Source organism: Microchirus variegatus (genome assembly GCF_963457635.1).
Source record: "Microchirus variegatus genome assembly, chromosome: 22".
Classification (NCBI taxonomy): Eukaryota; Metazoa; Chordata; class Actinopteri; order Pleuronectiformes; family Soleidae; genus Microchirus; species Microchirus variegatus.
The window spans coordinates 2,623,830-2,635,827 of record NC_139823.1 but is presented as its reverse complement, the minus strand read 5'-3'; the positions used below and the strand labels follow the sequence as shown (position 1 = coordinate 2,635,827).

The 11,998-nt window shown below is 42.8% G+C and overlaps 1 protein-coding gene across 1 annotated transcript in view; it reads left to right on the top strand.

Moving 5' to 3' along the window:
- Positions 1-11,024: 11,024 nt before the first annotated feature.
- myo16 (myosin XVI) overlaps positions 11,025-11,998 on the top strand; it is a gene marked incomplete at its 3' end in the record, with an annotated part of 88,924 nt that continues 87,950 nt past the window's right edge. The window contains exon 1 of the mRNA XM_083908496.1: positions 11,025-11,045. The remainder of the gene's footprint in view (positions 11,046-11,998) is intronic.

Genomic DNA, 11,998 nt, shown 5'->3' with positions numbered 1-11,998 from the left:
GCACATAGTGACACTGTTTATAGTTCACACACTCACACATGTTGCCAGTAAACAGTGCCACATTATTAAAGACCCAGACACATGCATATGTATTATTATTATTATTATATCAAGTCTTTTTTTTCTTCTTCTTCCATGTATATCACAAACCTTTATATGTTAAGGCTTTTTGTATTTTTATATTTTAATCATTAAAAAATGGACAACAAATGGTTTCATAGTGTCAACATAATATTGTTATAATGCTGTCCTCGTACAAATGAATGGTCAGTATTTATGGTTATGTATGTGGCTGTAACACGGTCGGGAGCCCGTTTCCTCCAATCATGCATGACTTGTCCTCATCTGCCCTGTGGTTTTTTCCTCTATCTTATCTGTTTTCCTTTGTGTGCGCTTTGGGACAGGTCTGACTGATGACAGGGACTAAAAGGTGAACCCAGAATTCCGATTCTAAAAGTGCAGCATGCTCATGCATGCATCTGCAGGCAGGCATATACATTTGCGCATGCACGTGCATGCGACAACATATGCACTAAATACTCACAAAATGTCCAACACTCACATGCGTCAGTGTACGTACAGGAATTTAGGGATTACTTTGATCTGCTGCAGTCAGCCCAAAGTAATCACGCTGATCCAGAGGCCTGTACTGAACTGTACTGGCAGCAGCACTGTGAGGATTTTGGTTTATCAACAACCTGACTGGTGCCATCCATCGCTCTAAACTCTAAACACCATGTTTTTGCGCTTGCCATGCTTTTTTTTTTTTTTCTAGATTTTTAATCAATTCAGGCTGAGGAGACACAAGTGGGTTTTGATCTCAAAAAAACGTGACTGGCCTGAACGGGTTAAGTTTTTCCTCTCTAACTGCATAGGATGTGTTGGAATATAAGATATCTATAATTCATACGGCTCTGCTGCCTCTGTCTGGTAGATGTGGAATCTGCACAAGTGCAGTGACCTTGACCTTTACATTACACACTACTAGTTCATGTGTGTGTGTAAATAAATGTTTGTGCGTCACAAGTTCAGTGTCGTACGAAATGAGAATCATGTTTAATTGCGATGAAATTATTTTTTTCAGAACTTCATAAAATTGCAGCGAAACTGACCTTTGGATATATCATCGCTTGTAATCCTCCAGTCCTAATTAACGTTTGACGGCATTTCAAAGATTTCACACGGTCAAGGTCACGTTGACATGGTATACTTGAGAAGTACTCCTGAATGCCTGCCAACGTTCCTGGCACTGGTATTTGACTTCCAAAATCCAGTCAATTGATCCATGAGTGCAAGAGAATGTTTGTGCCAAATACAAAGTCAGATACGCACAAATAAAGGCGCTTTTGTGACCTGGATCTTTAAACTTTTACAAACAAAATCTAATCTGTTGAAGTCCAAGAGAATCTTTATAACAAATCTGAAAATGACCTTCCTGAGATACTGTAGTCATGATCATTGAAATGAACAGACGACATAAAAGCATCATGACTCAGGCTGTCACCCACGTGTCGGCAAAAGACAGATACGAGCTATTACGCCGCGTGTACATAACTATATCATCAGCCACATCCCACCACGAGTTTGTACATATGTGTTCATAAATCAGCCAGACTTTGTCACGTCGATGAGGAATCGAGGAAAAGATGATGAAGTGAAGGAAGAAGTTAAGGAGATGAGAGGAAGAGAGAGAGAGAGAGTCGTAGGGAGGAGTTATCCTCGCGCTCAGCACATCTGCTGCAAGCTTGCTTTGTTTGTCCTCCCTGTTTTCACTGTCTGCTTTCACTTTCTGTCCATTGTCTGATGGCTTCATTCTCCTCCCCCTAATACAGCACACACAAGCACAACAGAGAGTGTGTGTGTGTGTGTGTGTGTGTGTGTGTGTGTGTGTGTGTGTGTGTGTGTGTGTGTGTGTGTGTGTGTGTGTGTGTGTGTGTGTGGAGTCCTGTGTCACTCACTCCAACCAGCTGCTTAAGGGCCAGTGATAAGCGCTTGTAATTAAAGATTTTTAACTCTCAGTCTCACCCTCTTTCTGTTTCTTCACACACTCACTGACAAACTCTTAAATCTCGCCTTCTCCTTTTCTCTCTCGCTGACTCTTGCTCTCTCTCCCTTTCAACTACCCCTTTATTCTGCCAAATTGGCACACTCCCCCCCCCCCCACTACTACCACCACCCCACCCCGTCTCTCTCTCTCTGATGGGATGTCAGTGGTGGATTTTAGCCTATGGGTGTAGATGTAGTGGGAGCTGGGAGTTGATTCCTCCCTTGTGTTTTCTCAAAGTCTTTCACATCTCTCTGCAGCTGAGACCAGATCATCTCTGGATTTTGTTTTTTACCCGTAAAGATAAAGAAAGCATCGAGAACAACCGGGGGAATGTTGCAGTGAGGTGAGTTGCCACTTGTCTTTTGTTTGTCTGAGTTTCCTCTGTAGTTTCTCTGTACTCCCTGTCACTGGAGGCCTGACAGCACATCACTGGCAATTTGTTCCCTCTTGGATCCTGAAATCCTTATCCTTTTTCGTGAATGTGTGTCCTTAAAAGAGTCAAATATCTGGGTTTACCTGCTTTCATTCGGATTCATATATTCTCTTGTAAAAGTCTATTTGTTTTTTTTCTATCGCATCATTTTTGTTTATTGTCTGTGGACTGCCTTTGTCTCTTTTCCTTGTTTCCTTCGTGCACACTGTTTGCCCTGAGATGTTGCATGTGTGCTGGCTGGCAGTGTCGCGGAAAAAAAGGGAAACAGGTTTGTTGGCTCGTTCGCTGCACACGCAAACATGCAGCCCTCCAAAAAAGGGCCTTTGGGGCACTGTGTCAGTTGGGAATCGGACCATTTTCAGGACAAACTTGGACAGCTTCCATTGAAATGCTGCATTGGTAGCGCCTGTCTATGTCTCAGTGTTAAGACAGAAGAGTTTAAAATGAATAGGAGGACATGAGAGGAGTGGAGTGGTGGTGAGCAGACAGAGAACAGCTTTTACTATCTGAACCTGATGTGACAGAATGTAGCCGGGGTAACACACAGGGCCATGTATCTCTGGCAGTGTCACCACACAAAACTCTGCTTTTGTTGCGTATAGGAGCTCACAGATGGGCTCATTCAGATGGACAAGTGTGTGCACACACCACTCGGTGTGTATGTGGGATTGTTGTAGGGTGCTAAGCATGTTTGCACAGACACTTTGGGCCAATTCCAATTCCTGTCTTAACCCTCAATCTTAACTGGCCCTCAAAACAAACTTAGAAATGGGACACCCCTTAAATGCAGATACGTCTTCAGACTGTGGGGGGCAGAATAACGCGAATGCTGCGTCCAGTCTGTCAACTCCAAAAAAGAAGAAGAACGCATTTACGTCACGATTATTTATTACGATCCGTTTGTCAGTTATTATAAGTTATTAGGTTGTCAGTTAGTTATAAGATGATACTCATACAAATACCACAACCACGGACATATTCAGCTGACAGTTACCACACACCACGGCTTATTGAAAAGTAAACCATAGCAAACGATCGCTTGTCTGCACCGGCCGGCTATTGACAAAAGATCGTAAAATAAAATAAAAATAAATGTTACGCAACAATGACGTCAGTAATCCATAATATGGGCCTAAACTAAGATAATACAATGGTTTTCATAATTTTTATATCTCTATTAACAAAGAAAATACTTTATTTGTAGCGTACTCGTTACTTCTGCTTTCGGCGCCATCTTTGTTCTGTCAAAACACGGTAAGCATTCTGGGTAGCCCTTGCTCCCAAGGGTGGTCTCGGAAAATCTCAATATTGAGGGCGATACAGCCCTTAAACTTGCCCCTCAACTTAATTTTTCTGAGAATCGGGACAGCACTTGCACTAGAGGGAGCGCACATTTTTGAGATTGAAGGTTAAGATTGAGGGTTAAGATTGAGGGTTAAGCAAGGAATTAGAATTCACCCTTAATGTAGACAATAAGCAACTTCCTGCAACGTAGATGATTAAGTTGTAAGGTAAAGATATGTTAGAGTCGGGTTAGCTTTAGGTTAAAGTTAGGGTCTTAGTAGCAGTTATGGAGCAAGCCTCCAGTGAGCGCGTGTGTGTGTGTGTGTGTGTGTGTGTGTGTGTGTGTGTGTGTGTGTGTGTGTGTGTGTGTGTGTGTGTGTGTGTGTGTGTGTGTGCACCCTTCTGTCCACAGACAGATTGTGGGCCTGAGTCTGGCACTGTTGTACGAAAGTACCGCGCTCTCTTCAAACTGAAGAAGATTATCTCGACCACAATGCCATTTTTCCCGGCCAGTTGCATTCCTGTCTCTTTTGTTTCTTCTGCCATGCTTTTCTTTTTATGGCTTTGTATGATGACTGTGCCCCGGCCCGCTGCACTGCACGAATCTTCAGACTGGAGCTGGCAAGAAGAGACGAGTCCATCAGCCCATGTGTCAAGACGCACCCAGTCTCCTGTTCTGTGGTCAGCAGTTGTCGAGCCACATGGTCCCAAGACTTAGTCACTGTCCTCCCTTATAATTATGTGCTGATTTATGAGGATGACGAAAGGGAGCATGGGGAGGGGGGGGGGGGGCACACTCTTCCTGCAAGAAAGGTTTTTGATGGATTTGCGACTGTCAGAACTCCAGAGGTGTTCAAGGATTATACCCCCCCCCTCCTCCTACTGTTTTACTCATGTAATGGAGACCACTGGCTGCCATGAAGCTTTCACAATATTTAAATGAAACCTGATATGAATGATTAAAGAGTAGTAATACTCAGCGGAGCGCGAGGACGTGACCTGTGCTTGTGAAAGTCATCGCATGCATATTAATCACAAACGTGTTCTTTGATGTACAGCAACTGTCCCGTCGCCATATTTACAGGATTTCCTTTTTCCGGCTCCTCTGACACCCCAAGCAACCCTCCACCACCACCACCATATGTAGAGGGATGCATTTCATGAGCCCTGTGTCAGACAGCTGACTGAGGAGACTGAAGTGGGGGGTTGGATGGGATTAAGGGGCGACTGTTCATCTGAGGAAACCATAGATTTATCTCACTTTTAAATCTGATTAGTGCAGATTGTAATCCTCTCTGATGTGTGTTATTTTTAACCATGGATTTACAGTATATTGGCCACTTTTTTAATCAAAAATGTGGTGTATAGCTCACTTGGTAGAGCTGCCGTCCCAAGTTGAGGCTAATGTCCTCACTGCAGGCGGCCCCGGTTCAAATCCTGCGTCGGATGACTCTTTCCTGCATGTCTTTCCCCTTCTCTGCCTCCCCATTTCCTGACTATCTCCACTTTACTATCAATTAAAGGCAATAAAAAGCCCAAAAAAATATACAAAAAAAAAAAACAGACAAAAAGACAGAGACCAATGGCATTGTGTTTGAAGGTGAATTTAACCAACTTCTGTAATTTCCAATGGGTTATTTCTATATAATGTATTCTGCTTCTCAAAGTACAAAATACAAACCAATCTCCAGAAGTGTGGTCTTCCATTTGTTGTGCTTGTGACTGCAAATAAAGATTCATATTGTTGGCATCATGCGGAGAGGATTACTGAGGCCTGGTGATGCCACACATCCAGATTTATCTACAGACTTAACCACTTCTGACTCATCTGACATCCCTTGAGAAATACATGGTTGTCTGGTTTAGGGTTAGGGTAAACAAAAGGCTTCTTACAACCTTGTTCATGTTGTTAGTACTCCCCCAAACCTTTAAAGAGACATAATCAATAGTATTGAATAACAATAACAGCTCATTTGTCTTGGGGGTAATTTGTTTAAATCGTCTTTCCTTATCTTCTACAATCAGAAATCATTTGCACAGCTGGAGGTACAGACTCAACTTCCCCAAAATAAATTTATGAGAATTAAAACATGTAAAATGTCCTTATATATCACTAATATAATATCCCAGGTTTCTGTGTAAATTGAAGGATGATCATAGGATGAGGATGTAATCCCATACTGGTCTGTTCATTGATTCTCGGGGGACGGGACAGTTGGTGAAAGTCAAACAGCAGCTAAGGCCGATGACAGGTGGCGGGAGTCATTGCTGGCAGCAGCAGCAGCAGCAGCAGCAGTAACAACATCATGCTATTCGGGAGTGGAACCCTTCCAGCAGGCAAAGATTAAATCCAAACCTTTGGTCTGAGATTTCTCTCCCATCTGATGAAACAATACACCGTCAAAGTAGAGCAGACTTGCGTGGATTCAGACGTAGACAGGTGCAAACAAAGGTTGACCAAGTGCAAGAGGCCGTACCCCACATGACCTAATCTTTCTATAGAAGACTTCCTCGTACTAATGCAGGCGTGCTGCCAATGGCATGTGACCGGCGGCCTTGCAGACTTTGTTTTTGCTTCCAGAGGCTATCAATGGCCACCAACGTCAGTAAGGGGCATCAGTGTGAGGGTCATTGTCTGGACTTGCTTCTGCTGCATTTGTATGTGAATGTGTGAATATGAGTTGGCTCTCACATGCTTGAATGAATGTTACTTTATTTGAATATGGGGTGATTGAGTGGACAGTGAAGAATAGGAGAAAGAAAAGCACCACATATTCACTACTATTTAAAGGTAGTGTGTAAGAATTTGTGACAGTGACATCTAATGGTGAGACTGCAGATTGCAACAAACAGGACTCTTCTGCTCACCCCTCCGTGTCATGGTATCTCGTGAAACTATGGTGTGATTTTGCATAACAGGGAGGAGATTGTTCCTTTGTGTTGGTGAATTAAGTTTTTGCTTCACCAACATGGTGGTGCAAGATGGTGACCATATACAGGCTAAGAAAACCTTACATTTTGCAATGATGCAATGATTTGGTGCATATAGGAATTGGAATTGCCTCTCACACACAGGTTTGCACATCCATCCTTTTAAGCATTCTCACTCACTTCCATGCATTTTGGACAGCCTAAACAAAGCATTATCCCTAACTTTAACCATAACCAGTTAATGCCGTGCATGTTGCATACCTTGGACCCTGGTACACTTGCACGTCAGGGGCCCTGTAGTATTCCACTTCACCATTGGGTGGTGGTAGTCGCATTCCCACGAAAGAAGAAGAGAACAATGCGAGAGCTCTCTCGGACACATCTGGTTCAAATGGCTCACATCTGAAAGGCCAGAGGTGGTATCAGCCAATTCGAGGGTCACCAGGTTGAGGCTTGGATGACTATACTATGGCAACTACTTCTTCAGTTGTCAAAAACCTTTTTCTGCTTGCTTAGCGGAGCTTAATACTCCACCTACTGGTAGGAGCTGGAGTTCAGTTTACACATGCTTTGTCCATGTGCATCCAACAGCATGCACACGGTGTGCGTTGGGTCCGCACACCGTGTGCATTGGGTCCGCACACCGTGTGCATTGGGTCCGCACACCGTGTGCATTGGGTCCGCACACCGTGTGCATTGGGTCCGCACACTTTACACAAAAATATACCAGAACAAGTTCCTCAAAAAATATATAGGTTTTGCCACATTAGTGGCATTAGTGTATTGGGTCTCACCTAACACATTCTCTTGCTTGCTGCTTCAGGGCCGACCATGAGCCCAGCTGCTGAGCCATGTCAAGGATCTGCACAGGATCGCTTATGTATTCCCTTTAAAAAAAAAAAAATAACACTGCTTTGATCTGGTCTGAGAAGTCGTAGGGAGAATTCATTCTTCGGCGAAATACAACATCTGACTGTCATGCTCATGTGCTTGATTTCAAACATCATCCTTAATCATACTCGATCAGTGTTTAATGAGGCATGACGCCCCCCACTCTGATAGTGCTATGATATGCATGCTCCCACTTTACCACTATGTATCATTTTCTGTGAATCCCTGTCAGATTATTGTTTGTGGGCATGAGGAAAGAAGCAGAGAGTGTGAGGCCAGAGCAACATAGAGAAGGGAAAGAGAGCTGATTCAAGGTGAATGGTAACAGCAGAGACACAATGGAGAAAGGAGCAATAAAGGACTTGTCTTAGCATCTGTTCATTTCTCTGACAGGAGTCCTGAAGAGAGAGAGATAATGTCTGGTTAAAGTGACAACTCAGTGCATACTGTGTAGGAAATTGCTTTGGCTTTGGATCACAGGTTCACTCTGTGTATTCTGTTTATAAATGTGCGTCTGAGTGAGTCTTCTGGTAATGTCATGCCCCTGATGGAGCTCACATCCAAGCTTTAATAAGCACTCATCCCTGAACCCCCACCTCCTTTTCTCTCTACTTTTCACTGTATCTATACAGAGTTTAGCTCTGCCAACCCTCTTACACTCACCTTTATGTATGCTCATATTGCATCAGTGCAGTATTTAAAAAAAAAAAAAAGAAGTTAGTTAGAATAAGTGATAACGCATAATGTAATCAGAAAGAATGAAACATTTTGCTGCTAATAATGTGGCCGTCTAACTTAGTAGTTTATGAAACCAAATTAAATGAATCAAATCGAAACTATATAGTGCAACTGTTATTTCAAAATAAAGGAAACGACAACAAAAACAGGTAATGGAAAGAAATGAAATGAAATGAAAAGAAACAGAATAATCCACCCCCTTTCTTTATATTTTTCAAGTTATTTCATTTCAAATATTAAGATGTTATAATGTCCAGTTTCTTTATGTATTGTTCTGTGTAGCAGTGTAGCTCACAACATAGTAAAAAAGTGTACTCCATTGTCAGTGATGAGAAGTAGCACAAACGGAGAGGTGTGGTTTCTCCTTTTGGCCACAAGGTGGAGTATCCGCTAAAGTGAGCACTGCACAGGAGTAAACAAGGCTAGCAACAACAGTTTCCTTCTGGTTCTATAGCGATAGCGGCGCGCAAGAGTAATGTATATTATAATGTTTTTCAGCGTGAGAAATACAATGTGTGGTGGGAGTGCGTGACAAAAGACCGAAAAGTGTGACTGTCACGCTCAATGCGTGAGACTTGAGAGCCCCGTAGTTACTATGAGGGTCCCCGTGTGTGTGCTTGTGTGCGTGAAAGAGAATATCGGTTGGAATTCTACAAACTCGTGGATGACATGACATGAAAGAATGGGAATGATGTCGACAAGAAATCACTGAAGTAAAGTCGTTGCAAAAGTACAACTATGCAGCTGTTGCTAATTAGGTGAGTGTTGGGTGCTCGTGGGATGCTAGCTGGATGCTAAATGCAAGTTAGCCACAGTCACGAGGGAAAGGCATTCAAAAAAAGGTCGGTACGATTATAACGGGCTTTCTTATCAAAAGTTATGACATTGGTTTGTCGCGTTTGTAACTGGAAGAACATGACACTATTTGCTGCAATAATTGTGTCATGTTTTTTGTCTTCATTATTCTACTCCATTTAGAGCTGCAGCTATGTTTATCTTTCCATTATTTTCTCTATGGATTGTTTGGTTATGTATGAAAGAATAGAGAGAGAATAAAACCATGATAAAACCTATTTTCCAACCCTCAAAAACCAGGATATATTCATTTTTAAGAGGGCAGCATCATTATATAAATTAATTTAATAGTGGGTTACTGTTTTGAATTAACTTACATTAAATGTTATGGCTAACTGTCATAGCTAATGACTGTTAATTGTTATTATATTACACTATTTTATGTTGATAATGCTTTTGGCTTAGACTGTTCTCTGTGCCCATCTGTCCTGTGCTTTTATTTTGGATAAGAGATTTTAAAATAACTATATATTAGACTATGCTTAACCCCCCACAAGCAATGTCAGCATCAGAACTAATTGAGCCTCTCACGCTCCCTTCCAGTAATGACTCTGCTTCTATCATGTCCATTGTACAGGAAACTATACTGAAAATCAATTCAAGCCAATTCAAGATACTTTATTTTTAACCAGAGGAGCAATTTGAATGCAAGCAGACCTGCAGTAAATAGACAACTCATCCACACACAAAAAACACAAGAAGAAGGCTGTTGTTTTCTACTCTTTGTGGTTTATTAGAAATGTACAAAAATGTAAACATTTACTAGACAACCTAGATTTTATGTTGACAGTTGAACAATGCCAATTGGGATAAGGTCAGGGACACAACCAGGAAATTCAAAACGTAAGGGGTTGATGCAGATGGTGGGGATTTTGCAGAAGGAAAGCACAGGAATCTAATTAAAATCCAGATTAAAAGCGATAAGATGTGACGGAAAGAAGATAATTGTTTTTTGTCTGTGTGTGTGTGTCTTCCTTTAGCACTTCATTGTGTGCTCGTTCAGTGCTTAAAAGCTCTACCTCTCTGTCCTTTGTTTCACTGTAGACCAGAGATTGACAGACAAGTAGATGTTTAGATTTTTTTCTCTTGCCCCAGGTGTTTTTGTGTGTCTATTGCTGCAGGTGTGTGTTGTTGATGATGTAGGTATGGATGTGTGTCTTTTCGTTAGAGATGTCCAGGTTTTTTTCCCTCCCTACTTCAAGGTCAACGTGGTGATTATTAGCCGAGATGTAGCTTAATAACAACAGCAGTGTTCATTAACTATTCATCACACTTTACTGCACTGCTTGTGTGTGTGTGTGTGTGTGCGTGTGCGTGTGTGTGCACATCTTGGAGTCACAAATACATCTGTTCATCAGCTTTTTAAGGCTCCATTACATGTTTTGTATTTCTGTCTGTGACAGCTGGTTCAGGCTCACGTCTTAATCCCAAGTTTCCAGACGAAACCCTTGTTGTGTCTGCCTTCTCTGACAGTTGTCTTTGTCTTCTGTTTCTGCCTGTATGTGTTGTCTTGAAAACAAAGTGTGTCTGGTTAAGTACAATCTCTTCAGGGTGTGTACGCCATATGAGGTGAATCTTAACACCTCCCATTTTTGTGTTTTGCACCCGCCTACTTGTGTTTTTCACACCGCTCAGTGATGTGATTTCAAAGAACAAGGGGGTGAATGCAAGTGAGACTCTGGGTGCTACTGTAACCCTTAGATGGGGTAAGTGGGCATGGCCTCACCGGGGTCTGGAGAGGGGGAGGGACATAGGGGGAGAGAGGAAGAGAGAGAGGCAGATGTAGAAGAATGAACAGCTCCAAGCGGCAGAGTTGCCATGGCTACGGAGAAACGGATGAATGAGTGACATCACAGTGGCGGAGAGGTGAGAGAGTGTGAAATTGATTTGGTGGCGGAGCACACGGAGGCGGCTCCTGTTGGGTTTTTGTTAGGCAGACACATTTCTCTCTCCTCTCCTCTGCCCTGGTGTCTCCTGTGGTTGGGCTCTCTCTGGTAAGGCTCTCTGCTTTTTCTCGGCTCTCTCTCCTCTCATAAGAGGAAACAGTCATTACTGGGACGACAGCGAGTGTTGTTGTGATTTTTCTCCTCTCATAACTGTCCGCAGGTCTCGATGACTGTTTGTGCGGTGAACATAGAACATGAAGAATGTAACGTGCATGGATGTCATGTGCTGCTCCCGGCGTTCCACAGGGAATGAGACGAAAGGCAGATATGTTGTGCAGTTGTCATTGGTCTAAATATACCGTGAGATACTCAGTGTGGAAGAATGTTTGTGTTTCTGATTGGGAATGAACAGCTGATTGTGCGATGAGAAATCCCCTGTACATGCTTAGGTTGTCACTTTTTAGAGCTGCAATTTGAAATGAATCTGCTGCGATAGTGTTTGTGTGTGAGAGAGAGACGCATGCTGTCTTGTTGTAGTGTTTTGATGTCAAGCAGCTTGCTGTGCTGATACTTTCAGTCATTGTGTGATCATGTGCCGGTCCCTTTAGGGAAGTGTCTCAACAATTGTCCCTCCTCACAGGGACATGGGCCAGCTACTGATCAGCACATTTAAAACTGGCAAAGTCTCCTTAAAAGCACTTCTGCAGAGAAGCTGTGTGCGGCACAGTGGTGAAGTGTGGACCCAGCTCCTTTTACTTTAAGGGTGGCCTTCCACTTTTGCTGTGCACCACCCACCTGCGAGTTCATTTGCAAAGACCGTCTCATTCATCTAGACGTCTGATTAATTACTTTGCTGACCTTCACTGACCTTTGAGTGACAAACGAGAGCTAAAGCTGAAAGATGGGGACAGGAGATCATAGCAAAGCCAGTTG